This window comes from Marmota monax, unplaced genomic scaffold, assembly GCF_021218885.2.
Source record: "Marmota monax isolate L192 unplaced genomic scaffold, Marmota_monax_Labrador192_F-V1.1 WCK01_AAM20220418_F8-fsc00180, whole genome shotgun sequence".
In the NCBI taxonomy this organism is placed as follows: Eukaryota; Metazoa; Chordata; class Mammalia; order Rodentia; family Sciuridae; genus Marmota; species Marmota monax.
In genome coordinates this window covers 781,497-797,701 of record NW_026693881.1, presented here as the reverse complement: position 1 = coordinate 797,701, position 16,205 = coordinate 781,497, and the positions used below count along the sequence as shown (strand labels likewise).

Sequence of the window (16,205 nt, the reverse complement as noted above, 5' to 3'; positions counted from 1 at the left end):
GGTGTCGGGAAAGGCTTGTGGCCCCTCTGGCAGAGCGGGAAGTGGAAGGAGCACAGTCTAATGCACATCTAAAGCTGTGATGATAAACCTGCCTCTCTTGGGTGGGTCTCTCAGCTACGGAGATTCACCTGAGGCCACATGGGCAGGCTCTCAGAGCATCGCCCTTCTCAGAGAGGGGTCACACTGGAACCACTGAGGACATCAGCAGAGTCGGCTCAAACACAGGCAAAGGGAGAGCGACTCTGAAACCACAGCATCACACGAGGCCCAGCTCCCACGTGCATCCCTGGCCGTCTCCCCTGTGTGCCCACCCAGCGCAGGAGTGGAGACCACGAGCCACATCACTTGTACCCAGGGCCATGAGATCCCACAGGACAAAGGTTTTCAAACTTTGGATGGTAACTCATTACTAAGCTGCAAAATTAACAAAGCAAGCCAAAACCAAACTCCTTGGGAGACCTCCCTAGAGTGACATTCACACGTGTAGCATCGCCTGTGAACCTGGTCACAATGCAACGTTTATTTCTTACTGTGAATTATGGTCAGGATATAAAATCCACTTCTTACTGAGAAATGCTATGCCATCAGCACAGCTCCCTGTGTGAAGGGCCATTTGCAACCAGGAATTTAATTAGTGCATTGGCTGAGTATTAAAGATGTCCATACCCCAACCACTCCACACTAATGGAGATGTACTCCAGCGACGGGTGCTCAAACCTCCCCAGAACCCACTCCAGCTGGCAGGTGTGGCGGGGCAGCGGTCAGGTGGGCTGACCAAATCCGGTGACCTCGGATTTGGAGATGAAGTGGAAGACAGGGTAGGGGGCCTGTGGGGGCCCGTGGGACAGCGTAAGCCCACGCAGTGTCTAACAGAAGTCTGTCATCAAAAGAGAGGACACTTGAGGAAAGAATATTTACCTAAAGAGCCTGATGTTCATTTTCACTATGTCCTAAGAGGTGATCAGCATTTATCTAGGTGTGGTGGCACAGAGGCACTCTCCGAGACAGGTGCTGCTCTGCCTGGCTTCTTCCATGGCCCCCACTGCAGCTAGGACGTGGCTCAAGCTCAAGAGCACTTGTGCCCTCCCACGGTCCAGTGTCCCCCTCCACTCCCAGTGCAAACCTCACGCTGCAACCATCTGAGAGTGCGTCTGCAGTGCCCAAGCTAGCAACTGCCCTCCCACAGCCAGCCTGGACCACGGGCCCCGCAGGCTCCGCTGGCGCAGCCTCGGGACACCCATCTCTCAGCATCATTCCCTTATCCATCTGCACCAAGCTGGGGAGCTCCCCAAGGGCAGGGAGTGCATGGGGTTCCTGCACCCCCAACACCAGACACAAGTACACCAGAGGCAGTCCCTGAAAGAGCAAAGATGGAAGGAGAACAGCGTCCACCGCTCCTGAGGTCACTGCCCTCTGCCTAGGAGGGCTGGGCCTCCTCATCCCGTGGACAGCCATGGTCCTCTCGTTCTTCACCTCAATATCCACTCAGTTGATACGCATGCACGCCGACTGAGCTTCCTCAGGCAAAAAAAAAAATGAAAACATGTCCCTCCTTCTCTACCACCCGCTGCCCTCTAGGCAGAAATCACAACACTAGCCAGCCCGGCGGACAGAAAGGACAACAGACAACTCCAGGGGCTGCAGTCAGCTGAGAGAGGGATTCGCTTCATGAGGACTACTACAAATAACAGGTGAGCTTATCTCTGAGATACACGTTATACATAAATTATGTATACTGTATATGGTATATATCACACATCTGTGTGCATTATATTATATATAATTGTACACATATAGGATACATTATTTGCATACATATATTTGTGTGTGTGTGTATACATACATACATATACATACGCATATTAGCATTTCTAATTCAATGCATAAATTTGTCCAAGTCAGGAAACAATGCACTCTGTAGTGGCTTTGCCCACAGAGGTCTGGAGCACTCTGGAAATCTTATTAGCCCCTCTTAGCATTTCCCAATCATAGTACTTCAGACTTAAAGAGACAGGGTTTTTCAAGGAGTGTGGCTATATACCTGATTTTTTCTTTTTTAAAAAAATATTTATTTTTTAGTTGTACACCATACCTTTATTTTGTTTATTTATTTTTATGTGGTGCTGAGGATCGAACCCAGGGCCTCACACATGCTAGGCAAGCGCTCTACTGCTGAGCCACAACCCCAGCCCTGTACCTGATTCTTTTGCACACTACCATATCAGGGTGGACACGTGTCACGTGTATGCGTTTCTCTATATAATACTGATTCACATCTATTATGAGGCTGGGTGTTTTTTGTTTGTTTGGTTGGTTTTGATACCAGGGATGGAACCCAGGGGCACTTAACCACTTAGCTACATCCCTGCCCTTTTTACATTTTCTTTTGAGACAGAGTTTCACTGAGTCGCTTAGGGCCTCGTTAAGTTGCTGAAGTGGTTCTGAACTTGTGATTCCCCTGCTTCAGCCTCCCAAACTGCTGGGATGAGAGACGTGCACCACTACACCCAGCTATGAAGCTGGTCTTTTCCCAGGCTCAGGTAATTCTGCCCATCTGTCCTTCACAGACAGGTAAGCCCAGAGTCGGAGAGGCTCTGCGATGGCTGCCAGGTTAGACGGAGACAAAATGCAACTTGGAGTAGCCCTGCCCACCTGAAGCCAGAGGGGCAGGGCCAGAGCTGTGCACCCTTGTGACCTCCCCACCACAGAAGAATGAGAGGAAGGACCCTTCCCTGCCTGGGCCCCGCCACTGTGTCCACGCAGCAGCTGGGCAGCTGGACCCAGCACTACAGTAACCAACGACCAACAGGACCTTGTTTATAGAATAAATGACCACCACACACAGGAAGTCCCAGCTCTGCCAGGTGAACAGACTCTGGTCAGAAAGGGTGAAGAGACATCTCAGCGGCAGAGTGGATTCCTGGTAAGCCGAAGGCTCTGGGTTCCATCCCCAGCACCATAGAAAATAGAATAAAATAAATAAGAAGAAGACAAAAAACAAAAAGTGGTAAGAAGAGGTGGCACCTGGCTAGTCGGAGCGGCGGGCACTGAGTTCTTCAAGGCCTGGGCTCCCGCTGCCCTCCCTGGGCCTAATTGGCTTTTCCAGTCTCCAGTTTCCTCGGGTAGTGAGAGAGTCAGAGCTGGTCATCTCTCAAAGTAGCGTCTAGCTCCAAAGTGGATGGAAGAAAAGCAAGGTGAGACGACGCTGGGGACCTACTGTCCACACAAAGTCCAAACAGGCCTTGTCCAGGGGCACCTTCTGCAGCTGCAGGTTTTCCCCAAGAACCTGCTGTCCATGCCCAGGAGCAAGGGCGTGGAGAAGCAGGACAGATGACAAGAAGGCAGGCAAGCACGTTGCAGACATCCAGAAGAGACCCACCCACCCTCTCCAGGTGGCCCTCACCCTCTCCAGGTGGCCACCTGACAGGTCTGCTCTTCCTCTCTTTTGTTCCCTCTTCCTTCTGAGCCTGGCCCCGAGCACTGGTGTCCCAGAGTCCCACAGTCAGGCCTGCCATCGTCTCCGTCTACAGACCCATCTTGACAGCCACCTATGTCCTAATGACCCCAAACCTATAACTTTGGGCAGGATCCCTTCCCTGAGCTCCAAATCCTTAATTTCTAGCCACGGTCTACAGTCTTAAGTGCAGAACCCCCCCCCCAATTCACCCAATTTTAATACACCATAAAGGGATCCTTCCTCCCAGACCAGCACCTCCTCTTCTTGTACTCTCGGACTCAAACAGGAGTGGCCACCCCAGTTCCTGCACTCCCATCCCCCACATCCTTCAACCCACCAGTCCCTAAAACATCTCTGGCCAGGACTGGGGTCCCTGCACCTGTGGGGCAGGGGGCAATTCCTGGGCATGAACACCAGAGCCCTTTACAACATGACCATCCAGCCTGATGGTTGACCTCGACTCAGGTCCCTACGACAGCCATTTCCCAAACCCACAGAGCTCCTGCCAGCTTCTGAGCAGCTTATCTAAGATTCCCATCTCCCCAGGTTGGGATTCCATGGGGACTGGGGTCAGGATGCTGCCTTCTCGTTCCTGGAAGACCTGCGTGGACAGAGCCATAGTATTCTCACTCTTGGTGGCTCCGATGGCCATGGCTAGGACCCGAGCGTGAAGTGTGGGCACGTGGGTTTTCACTCACATGCAGGAACTCCTTGGTGTTTCTTGGGCTCTTCAATAATTACAAATCAGGCAAATCTGAAATGCGCTGCCTCGTGACACGGTAAGCACCCACCACCACGGCTGCTGTCGGGTGCTGGGGAGGAATTCAGCCATCAGACAGGACTGCAGCTGACAAGCAAGAAACTCTTTCCTCCTCTGAGATGATCTGACAGACACAGAGACCACATCCGGCTGAGCCACTCTGCTCCTCACTCAGGGTCCTGTTGCCATGGCAGCCTCAGGGACACACCCTACAAAGACCACCCTGACGCCCGTCATGAAGATCAGCCATGACCCACATGCCCCTGAAGCCTTTCCAGAGCGTCAGGAACTATGGGCAACGGCCATTGACTCTGCCTTAAAAATGGAACTTGAACCCCACGTATTCTTGCTACAGGAAGCAGGAAGTTACAAATTCTGTTTTTTTGTTTTTTTGTGTGTGTGCTTGGCTTCACTATAAGAGACATTAAGTGAACGAATTCAGAAGATAAAGATCAGACCACTCTCATATTTATTCAGAAGGATTTTTTTTTCTGTTGAAGTTTTCAACATCAAATAAATATATTCCAGATCCTGATCTTTAATAAGAGCTTATATCCTACCCTGGTCAAGCCAGGGGTAAAGAAATACAAATCTTCAAAGGATCAAATACTTCGTTTTAGCTGAACTTTCGACATGACTCTGAGTCGTGCCATTAATAGAAAACAACGCCGGGAAGAAACCAGGCTCCGGATCAGTTGAGAAGTAATCAGGGCCTATTCCAGAATGTCTGCTGACTGTGGGACATGCACACAACGTTGTGAGTTCAAGACTTACAGAAACAAATATTTACTTTAAGTTTCAAATTATGTCTATAGGATGCTCATTAAAAAAAAAAAAAAAAGGTCAAACCCAACTAGGAAATCCTGGTGACTTTGAGACGGCTCCCCTCTGACTGAAATGACATCCATCTAATGGGCTTTTACAGGAATGACATTCAGTATCAAGACCATTTACTCTTAGGACATTTTTCCACATGGGGACACAAGTAGGTGCTATCAGAAAAGGCAACTGTCATGGAGGGAACTCACGCACAGGCTACATGATGCTGGTCAATGCTCGTAGGAGTGCAAGGTGGGCAAGGTTGCTTCACACAAACTGCACGGCTCTCCACGGACTGGACAATTCAGCAGCAGGCCACTGTGTGGTCCTCAGGATCCTTTCCTATCTCCCCAGCTAAGCTGTTAAGTTGCTTATGGACAAGGACACTGTCCTGGGCTCCTTGCTCCACGCACTCATAGCACTTTGCACACCCAGTGTTAGTCAGCTCTCATGACTGTGACAAGATACCTGAGATAATCAACTTTTACAAAAGGCAGGTTTATCAGGGCTCATGGTTTCAAAGGCATCAGTCCATGACTGATGAGCTCCATGCATTGGGCCTGTGGTGAGGGCCGCACAACATGGTGAGGAGTGCGAGGTACAGCAAACTGCTCCACTGATGGTGGCCAGAAAACAGAGATGGAGAGGGGAGGAGACCAGCTTCCCACAATCCCCTTCAAGGTCATGACCCAGTGACCTAAAACTTCCTATTAGGTCCCATCTCTTAAAGGTTCCACCACCTTCCAACAGCACCACGCGGAGGACATAGGCTTTGGGCTCAGATCCACACCAGTGCTCCAGCCCGACCCCAGCAACACTGTCAACCCTTAGTTTATCACTTCTGCCTGCTGGGCTGGTTGCCCCTCCCTTCCTTCCTTCCTTCTTTCTCTATAAGGAAGGACTGAAAGACTCCCGGGCATATACTACTCGAAGCATCACCAAGTTCATCTCCACCGTCTTCACATGTGCAGGAAACAGAATAAAGTGCTTCCACAGAGGATTTTAAAAGTCACTTTCTACTTGCATGAAATGTGCCCCTACTCAAGAACTCAAATAATATCTGTCACTAGAGAACATTTTTAAGAGGCAGTAATGTTCACTGTGAAAAAGATTAGAAATAGAGATAAATGAACTAACCAACATTATAACCCTCACTGCCAAAGTTACCCAATATTAGTGGCAAGTATCTTGCAGATCAGATGATTAGGCATGTTTTTATAAAAAAACGGAAAAAAATCATATTACAGATACTGTTATATAAAGTTTTCATTTAATATATATTAAAACTCATTCTATGCTGATGACACTTTTTCTTTGGAACAAAACATCTACATATCCACAGTATACTTGAGACCAATCTTTAAAGTTCACAATAGCAGTCATGTCTGCTAATGTAGAATCTCTGATGACAAGATCAGGTCTAGTAGAGATGGCAGCAAAGACTGTGCACAGTACCTGGAATTGTCTGTAGACTTGTGACGAGGACAAGGCATTGTAAGATACCAAGGTTCGCACTGTATTACCACTCCACCGAGGAGCGCCTGCTAATTTGGCAATTAAAATGTTTCACATTTTTAAAAATGAGACTGAGTATAAAGACTTAAGGCACCTCTGAGACCACAACCAATATTTATTTTATTTTTATTACAGTACTGCTCCTGACACTACATATTTTATCATGAAAATGAGAACTAGCATTATCATCGTCAGCTGTCAAAACAGTTCCTGAATGCCAAGGTCATAAGCCATCACTAATTCAAAGACAACGTGCGGTAGTTAAGAATGCAAAGCCGTCCTCAGAGCTGACTCCCAGACTCAGCCTGACATGGTGCATGACAGGCTCCGCTCTGTTTAGACAAAGCTCTTTTGGGCACTGGGATAATTAAAACATACACACATGCACTTGAGAAACCTGCATGTTAATTCCCAGTCTCCTTTTCCTCGGGTGCGGTCCTGGAGATTTTCATTAAGGGAAGCAGAGTGCAGCTATCAGCAAACGCCCTCCTGCCCCCATTCCTATTATTCTCCAGCCCTGGCTGCCAGTCGGCATTTTGATGAGTAACCTGATAACTACATCACACAGCGCTGGTTAGACACATGATTAGCAAAAGACAGTCAGGCTCTCATACCTTAAGCAAAGAAGAAAAAAAAGTAGTTTTCCACTTAAGCTCTTCCACAGAGGCCTGAAGTGCCCACCAAGCTCACAGCTAGGATCCACCTCCCTCTCGTGTAATCTGCATAATCGGAGTCCAAAGGAACCTTCCTGCCCATAATCCAAGTACATACAAGCCACGCTCAAGGACAACTGGATGTGTCACTTTGGCCTTCCCTTCTCACTCCTGGTAAACTGCTTTCCATACTCTTAGATCCAGCAAACTATCTTCGGCTGTTGTAACCCTTCTAATTTTCTACCTGTTTTATTCAACTTGGCTTCAAAAATGTGTGTCAGTTTCTGTGAAGATCCAGCTAGAAACATCCAGATCACACCTGGAGCAAGGAGACCTCAATGGAAAGGTCACCCAGCTGCAACCTGGGGACTCAGAGGTTTCACAGCCAGACAGCGGTACCCATGGGCTTTCATTTTTTTTAAATATTTTTTTAGTTGTCCGTGGACCTTTATTTTTCTTATTTTTATGTGGTGCTGAGAATAGAACCCAGTGCCTCACACGTGCTAGGCAAGTGCTCTGCCCCTGAGCCCCAGCCCCAGCCCCAGCCCCATCCTCAGTGGCCGATCCAAGTCATTAGCTCCACCAGCTATCTGTCCATATCTGAGCCTGGGTCTGCGGGGAGCCTGCTCCGACTGGCTGCAGGCAGAGCCCAGCAGACAGCACCAAGGAGAGGAACACAGGCCCTGGAGGGGAACCACGCAGCCCACAGCCCTCATCCTGCCGCAAAGCCCTGCATGGACCAGGCAGCCTCACCTGTGGCCACAACACCTGACAGGGATGAGGGCCACAGGGAGGCATCTGGACCTCCTCGGATGACCTCACTCAAATGCCAGGGAACCTGCACGGACAGACCCAGCAGGGTGACATTCTGACCTTCCAGCAGATGGGACGGCGCAAACCTGGCTCAGGGCCACAGTGGAAATGGCTGTCTCGGCTGGGGTGGGGGTGGGGTCAAGCCATGCAACCACCTCCCAGAGGGAGGTGCAACAAGTTCCTGGGGGTCTCTGTAAGGAAGCTGCAGAGACCAAAAGCTGCTCTCCAAACCTGACGTCTCCCCTTTCCTCGAAATCATCACCACCCAAAACATCAGTATATCATACACATATAGGTGACAGAAAAATGGGGACAGGCATTCTGAAGCATATTTGGAGAGAGTGAGGATCCTGTGGCCACATCGGGGGTCTTCTCAGCAAGCCACAGGCTTTTGCAGAGGGTGCTGCTTTTGGAGCTCAGAACACTAAATGTGTGCCGCTAACTCTACTCCCTCCACTGCAAGCTGATGCTTACATGAGCCTTCAACTCACAAGTACTTGGTGCAAACCTCAAAGGCTATTCTCAATGCAAAACATGGTGGGGTTTTTATGTTCCTATCCCCACGCCCGCTTCTCTGAGGAAAAACAGGAACACCGGGGAGATCAGTGGAGATCAAAGGGGGAAAAGTGGGACATAAAAACACAGAAATTCTCCTGGGGCCAGGAAGGGACCTTCCCATCACTCAGGCTTGCCTGGTGAAGGAGCCGTTGCCTGGTGAAGGATCCGTGTGCGTCCACCTTCCTTGACTCAGTTCCCCCAGGCAAGAGGCCTTATGTAAGAAAGTCCAGCATGCCTGCATCTCATATTTTACCTTGTTGAAAAACGTTGTTACACAAAATTACATATAAGAGTTTGTGAGGGGAAAGGGGAAAAAAAAACAAGGGAGAGAATTAAACAACAGCAGATGGGGTAGAGAGGGAAGATGGGAGGGGAGGGGAGGGGGGATAGTAGGGGATAGGGAAGGTAGCAGAATACAACAGTCACTAATATGGTATTATGTAAAAATGCGGATGTGTAACCGATGTGATTCTGCAACTTGTATTTGGGGTAAAAAATGGGAGTTCATAACCCACTTGAATCAAATGTATGGAAGATGATATGTCATGAGCTTTGTAATGTTTTGAACAACCAATTAAAAAAAAAAAAGAAAGAAAAATATTGGAGATTTTTAAAGCAAATAAATGACAATGGCCAGTGCATTTGAAGACAGAAATGGGAAAACCCACACTCACCAATGTTCTTCTCATGACCATTCATCGTTACTCTGGATAACCTGGAAATGGCTCAACCCCCAAATCTCAGGGACGTTTTGTCATACTGACGCTCTTCAGTACTGATACCACAATGGAAGGATGAGGTCTCAGACAAGGCCCAAGGCAGCACTAACTGCAGAACCTAGGCAGGATCATCACTGGTGGACACTGTTGATGTCCTCGCTGGACACAATGCAGCACGTGCGTGTCCTCCCTTGTGTTACCTTGCTATACCCCGGTTAGGTTACAACTTCCCAAGGGCAGAAGAGACCCTCCACAGGACCCTATTCTCAGTCTGACCCTAAAATAAACCTGCCTCCAAAGTGCCTTAGAGGTGTGATTTTTTTTTTTCCCTCCACTGATAACAAGAGACAACCAGCAAGAAGCTAAGAGGCTGGGTCCTGGGTGGCAGGAGCTTGGCTGAGCCCTGAGGTGGTAGAACCTGACCATCACTGGAGAGGGACTGTTCCTGAAGACCTAGTGCAGCTTGAGGCTTAACATCTCTCCCTTCCAGGGCCCACTTAGAGCTCCCATCCTCTGCTCCACCAAAAGTTGAGAAAACTTTAGTCACATTATTTCAAAAGCCAAAGATAGCCAGGAATAACAATAATCAGCTTCCAGCCGGGCCTGGCCACAGGCCTGTGGGTTGGAGGGAACCCTCTGAAACACACAAGCCAAGGCCAGTGTCACCTGAAGGCAAAGCAGGGTGAGGAATCGGGACCCTTTCTGGTCGACGCAGTGGGCCTGTCACGGTGGGCCTAAAGCAGCTGTCACTGCCAAGTGAGCAAGGACCAGCCTTCTTATCAGTCATCACCTGTTAAATTTCCCCAAATGAGTTCAAAATCATGTTTATCTGTCATTAAAAAAAAACGTTGGTCCCTTTTTGCAGTGGTTACCCAGCAAATGGATCGGCAGAGTACTGGACCTGGCAGCTCACAACGCAGCTTGGCTTTCCCTTAAACAAACAGGGAAAGTCCTGACTCAAACAGCAGACCATCTCATCGCTGGACAACTTCAACCTTCAGAAACTACCTGCCACCGATTGCAGGGGACCTTGACCCCCTGTACCTTCGCCCACAGGCTCCCAGGGGATCATCTCCAACAGTGCACAGCCCTGCTCTCCTCCTCCTGAGAGAGCCTCTCCACTCACTTGAGGGCCTTTGTCTACAGGACGGAGTCCTCTCTATCCCTGAGCTTCTCCTGGTGACTTAATGCTAAGACTCCTGGCCACTGGAGTCCCTTCCTCTGACCCATCTCTGGGGTATCAAACCTGAACCTGAGTCTGACCATGTGGGATTCCATGGAGCAATGACACGCACTGGTGCAGGCTGAGGTGATGTTGTGGCCTCTCCATTTACCTCTGCCCCATCCCCTTCCTGGTCAGCAGTCCAGCTTCCCTCCCTCAGCAGGAAGCAGACCGGACCTAATTTGCAACATTAACATGTCTGAGGGCTGCTGGAGTCTCAGTCAGCAACCCAGCTCAGATCCCAGGCTAGGAAACACCACAGGAAACAGCAGGGAAAACCACAGCAAAACTACAGACCCCCAGACACCAGGGGCAGGAGGTCGTGGGCAGAGGGACACAATGGAATATTTGGCCTGTTTGCCAAAGAGAGACTCAGGAAGATTTTAAAACAGCAGGTGTACAGGGGAATTGAAAAACATGCACACGGGCCAGGCAAGGCACATCACAAAAATCAGGAGTAGAAGGACCTAATCCTCCCCAGGGACTGATTTCAAAGCCCAGCCAAGCAGTGGAGGTTTCCCCAGCACAGAGCCACTCCAGAAATACAGGGGAAGGTAGCTATTTTTTTTTTTCCAAATACCTAAAATGTTCCTCACACAAGCACACACCATAACAACAACAAAAAAAAAACATAAAAATAAAAAGAACCCTCAAAACAAAAACAAAAACAAAACAAAACACAGGAAAACATGAACCAAAGGGGGAAAAAAAAGTGGTGGACACTGTCGCTGAAGAAGCACAGGCATTGGATGTACCAGACAAAGACTTGAGGAGTCTTTTATGCTGAAAGAACTAACCTTTTTATATAGGAGCTCAGAGCTATAATCTTTCCTCTTAAAACTGCCTTCACTATCTCCCAGACATTTTGGCATATATATTTGTATTTCCATTCTCACTTGATTCTAAACATTTTAAAGTTTCTCCTCTCATTTCTTTGACGAGCCACTTGTGATTCAAAAGTGTAATGGTCATTCTCCATGTGTTTACATCATTCCTCTGGTTTTTCTTGCTGTCGATTTCTAATTTCATTCCATTATGATATGATAAGAGTCCAAGAAATTATTTCAAATTACCTAAATTTGTTAAGACCTTCTTTGTGGCCTAAAATATAATCTATTTTGGAGAAAGTTCAATGAGCAGCTGTAAAGAAAGTGCATTCAGCTGTTGTTGGGTGAAATGATCTGTAGATACTCATTAAGTTCAATTAACTTATAGTATGTTTTAACTTTGTGGTACCTTTGCTGGTTTTATGTCTGGATGACTTATCTGTTAGTGAGAAAGGCATTGAAATCATTCAGTATTACAGTACTGGGGCCTGTCTGCATCTTTATGTGGAGTAGTATCTGCTTAATACAACTCATTGCACCAATCTTTCAGGCATAAACATTTACTATAATTATATATTCTCTTGGGATTGCCCCCTTTACCAATGTGTACTGAAATTGTTTGTCTCTTCTAATTTTGGCTTACAATTTGTTTGGCAGATATGAGAACAGCTACTCCTGCTTGCTTGTGGGTTCCATTTGCATGAAGTATCATTTTCCACCCATTTATTTGCAACCTGTGAATTTCTTTACCTGTGAGACGTGTTTCTTGCAGGTAATATATAGTTGGGTCTTATTTTTAAATCCAACCTGTCAGTCTATGTCTTTTAATTGAAGAATTAAGATTTATTCCTTCCCAAGCTCTTGGTTGCTCTTCTCTTCTTCTCTGTGTGGGATTCCTTTAAGTATTTTCTGCAATGCTGGCTTAGTAGTCATGAATTCCTTTAAATTGGCTTATTGTGGAAGGTTTTAACTTCTTCTTTGATTGTGAAGGATGGTTTTTCTAGATAGAACAACCTTGGTTGTCACTATTTTCTTTCAGGGCTTGACAGATCAAGTCCTCCTTCTGGGTTTCTTGTAATCAATCTACTGTTATTCTAATTAGTTTTCCTTTGAATATGACCAGCATTTCTCTATTACAACTTTTAATTTTTTATTAGGGGTTTTTGGCATTTTAATTATAATGTGTCACAGAGAGGTTCTTCTCAGGTCTTGTCTACTTGGGATTGTAAATGTATCCAGTAACTGGATGTCCATCTTATTCCCAGGGCTTGGATATTTTCCTCTATTATTTCACTGAATAGCCTATCAATGTCGTTAGCCTGTATCTCTGCTCTGTCCCCAATACCTATGAACCTTAAGTTTGATCTCTCGTAGTTGTCCCAGAGTTTTTCTATATTCTGATCATAGTTTCTCATTTTTTCTTTAATACCATCTGAATATTCAAAGGTATCCACCTCACTTCAAGCTCTGAAACTTTGTCTTCTACATGATCTAATCTATTGGAGAGGCATTCAACTGAGTTTCGTATTTGATTTATTGTGTCTTTTGCTTCCAAGATTTATGTTTGGTTCTTTTTTCACCATTTCTATCTCTTTATGGAAATGTTCTTTTATATCTTGCGTTTCCTTCCTTCGTTCATTCCTTAGCTCTCCTTTTAATTTGTTGATCATTTTAATAACCAACTTTTGTAATTCCTTGTCTGGCATTTCATCCATTTCAAAGTCTGTGGGTTCAGTTATTGGGGGATTAAAAACTTTTGAAGACATCTTATTGGTTTATTTCCTCACATTTTCTGATATCCTATATTGTTTGTCCATCTGTTACGATGGATTCCTCTTCTTCTATTCTGGGAGGGTCTTTTAATGAGCACTTGTCTCTTACTGTAAGCCCTGGTCTGGGGTTATGTCTTATTGTCAGCACAATTGAGGTGCTTAAGTTCAATCATCAGCTCCACTTTGAGAGAAGACAGTAACACCAGGGATAGTGGTAATTTCAGAACAAATCATAATATAGACATTTAAAAATTTATTGCTAATAATTTATACCATTCTTCTAAATAATGAAAAAAGTGGGTGAGAAATAATATATAGTAGGTTGAAAAGTTAAACATCAATGACAGTAACTTAATACTAACATATATGAGAAGAAGAAAGAGAAGAGAAAGGAAAAAATGTGTGAGGGAAGGGAGACAGAAGGAAAAATGAGGAGAGAAAGAAAGAACAAAAGGGGAAAGGAATGAGAAAAAAAATTTTTAAAAACCAATTAATTGGAAGAATTCATAAAATTATATGTAATCATGAGAAAACTTTTAATGAGGAAAGATATAACCAACAAAATACTTTACAGAAAAGAAATATTGCCACCTAAATCATAGAAAGATTCTGTTTTCTCCTTGCTGTGATATTTAAAATACAGACACTTCTCTCTTGGACTCTCACAGCCACACAAGCAGGTGTGAGCTTGCTTTCGTAGTTTACAGTGCGTGGAGAGCAGTGGCACGTGGTAGGGGCACGGGGTGGCTCAGCACTAGGTGCAGCACAGCAGCTGGTGGCTGAGACCAAGGCAGGAGGATCGCTTGACCCCAGGAGCTTGAGGCCCGTGTGGGCAACACAGTGAGACCGTTATCTCTTAAGCTGAAGGAGGGGAAGGGGAGAAGTAGGAGAGGGAGCAGAAGAGGACATAGAGTCAGATGAAGAAGAAAAAGAAAGAGAAGGATCTCAAATTAACACCCTAACTGTGTATCCCAAGGAGCTAGAGAAAGAACAAATGAAACTCAAGACTAGAAGAAGAAAGAAAAGAACAAAAAATTGGAATAGAACAAAAGTAAAACAGAGTCTAGAAAAATGAGAGAAAAAAATAATTTTTTAAAAGATCTGAAAAGTTGTTAAGCATTTAGCTAGACTAAGAAAATCAGAATTGAATGTGGAGACATTACTACTCATTTTATATGAATCAAAAGTACCAGGAACAATTTTATGCCAACAAATTTTCCACCTCGATGAAAAGGACGAATTCCTAGAGACACACAACCTACTAAGGCTGAATCATGAAGAAACTGAAAATCTGAGTAGACCTATAAGTAGGAAGGAGGCCGAATCAGCAAGCAAAACCTCTCACGAAAGGAAAACCAAGGACCAAGTGTTTTCATTGGTGAATCTCACCAAGCCTTTTTAAAAAGATCAACACCAATTCTTCTCAAACTATTTAAAAAAATAGTATCATCTGTTGAGGGCCACAGTGGAGTCGGGATGACACATGGCATTTTTGCCAGAAGTAGTGGTTGAGAGGTGACGCCAGCGAGCCATTAAGATGATGACTTTTGAGTTCTCGCAGAGTTCTCGTTGAGTTCCGGTTGAGCTCTCGCGGGGATTCCTGAAGAGTTCTCATTGGTTGGGGAAGTGCCGGAGTCGGGATGCCAAAGTCAAAAGAATACATTATAAGAAAACTATGAATTAAAAACAAATGACCTTATGAATAGTTGATACAAAACCTCCATCAAAATACAGTCACGTGCCATTTATGATGGGGATGTGTTCTCAGAATGCACTGTTAGGTAATTTTGGTGCAAACCATAGAATGTTCTTTCACAAACTAAGATAGTACGATGTCATAAGCAATAGAATCTTATGCTAACACCATCGTATTTGCAGCCCATCCCTGACCAAAACATCGTTAAGTAGAACTTGACTATAATAGTACATCAAATTCAGCAGCATGTTAAAAGGATTATACAACATGAACAAGGGGGATTCATTCCGGGAATTAAAGGAGGTTCAACACATAGAATCAATAAATATATCCTATTAACAGAACAAATGTGGGGACAATCCACGATTGTCTCAATTGATGCAGGAAAATTACCTGGCAAAATTCAACACCCATTCAACAAACCAGAAACAGAAGGAAATTGCCTCAACGTTCTAAAGATTATCTATAAAAACCCTGCAAGTAACATCACACTCAAAGGTGAAGGACTGAGAACTACTTCTCTAAGATGAAGAGCAGAACAAGAAAGCCCATTTTTGCTACTTCTACTCAACATAATACTGGAAATCCTACAGAGGGAAATCGGGCAAGAAAGACAGATAAAAAGAATACAAATAGAAAAGGAAGAGGTAAAACTATTTCTGTTCACAGCTGACATAATCTTAAATGTAGAAAATCATAAACATTTTACACACACAGATGCGTGCACACCAAAACTATGAGAACTAATAAGAAACAAAATCAACATATAAACATCCATGTACTGGTATGAACTAACAATGAGCAACCCAGAAAGAAATTCAGAGAACAATTCCATTTGTGATAGCATAAGAAAGAATAAAATAGTTACAGATAAACTTAATTAAGGAGTGTGCAGAAGAATCATGCATGGTAGAATCTTAATCAGCTACGAAAGTGAAACCTTATTATTCACAACAACATGAATGGAACTGAGGATCTTTATGTGAACTGAAGTCAGCCAGACACAGGACAGTACATACTGCATGATCTCACTCACACGTGAGCTGTGGTTACCAGAGGCTGGACAGACAAATGCACAGGGAAGAATGGTGAAAAGTCAATCATTGGTACTAGGCCGGAGCTCTTCAGAGCCATTACACAGTAAGTAGGGTAACTACAGATAAGATAATGTACCATAGGTTTCAAAAGTCTAGAAGAAAAGATTTTAAATGTTTTCACCATAAAAACTAATAAGTGTTGGACTTAAGCATTACACAAAGGTTTAATGATTTGACCATTACATAATGTATACACCTATTGAAACATCACATGGTGATTCAAATATAGTTAATATTGTGCCTTACATCAAATGTTAAAAAGACTGGTATACTGGAAACCAAAAACATTGCTTCAAT

The 16,205-nt window shown here is 45.1% G+C and overlaps 1 protein-coding gene across 6 annotated transcripts in view; it reads right to left on the bottom strand.

The window, feature by feature from the left end:
* Positions 1-16,205, bottom strand: part of Ldlrad4 (low density lipoprotein receptor class A domain containing 4) — a 369,921-nt gene that overhangs the window by 243,205 nt on the left and 110,511 nt on the right. The window contains exon 1 of one of the 6 annotated variants that reach the window (XM_046462798.2): positions 4,156-4,487. The exons of the other annotated variants lie outside the window; for them this stretch is intronic. The gene's annotated coding sequence lies outside the window, so the exon portion shown is untranslated. Of the gene's footprint in view, positions 1-4,155; positions 4,488-16,205 lie in introns of those variants that run through there. 6 annotated transcript variants of the gene reach the window in all.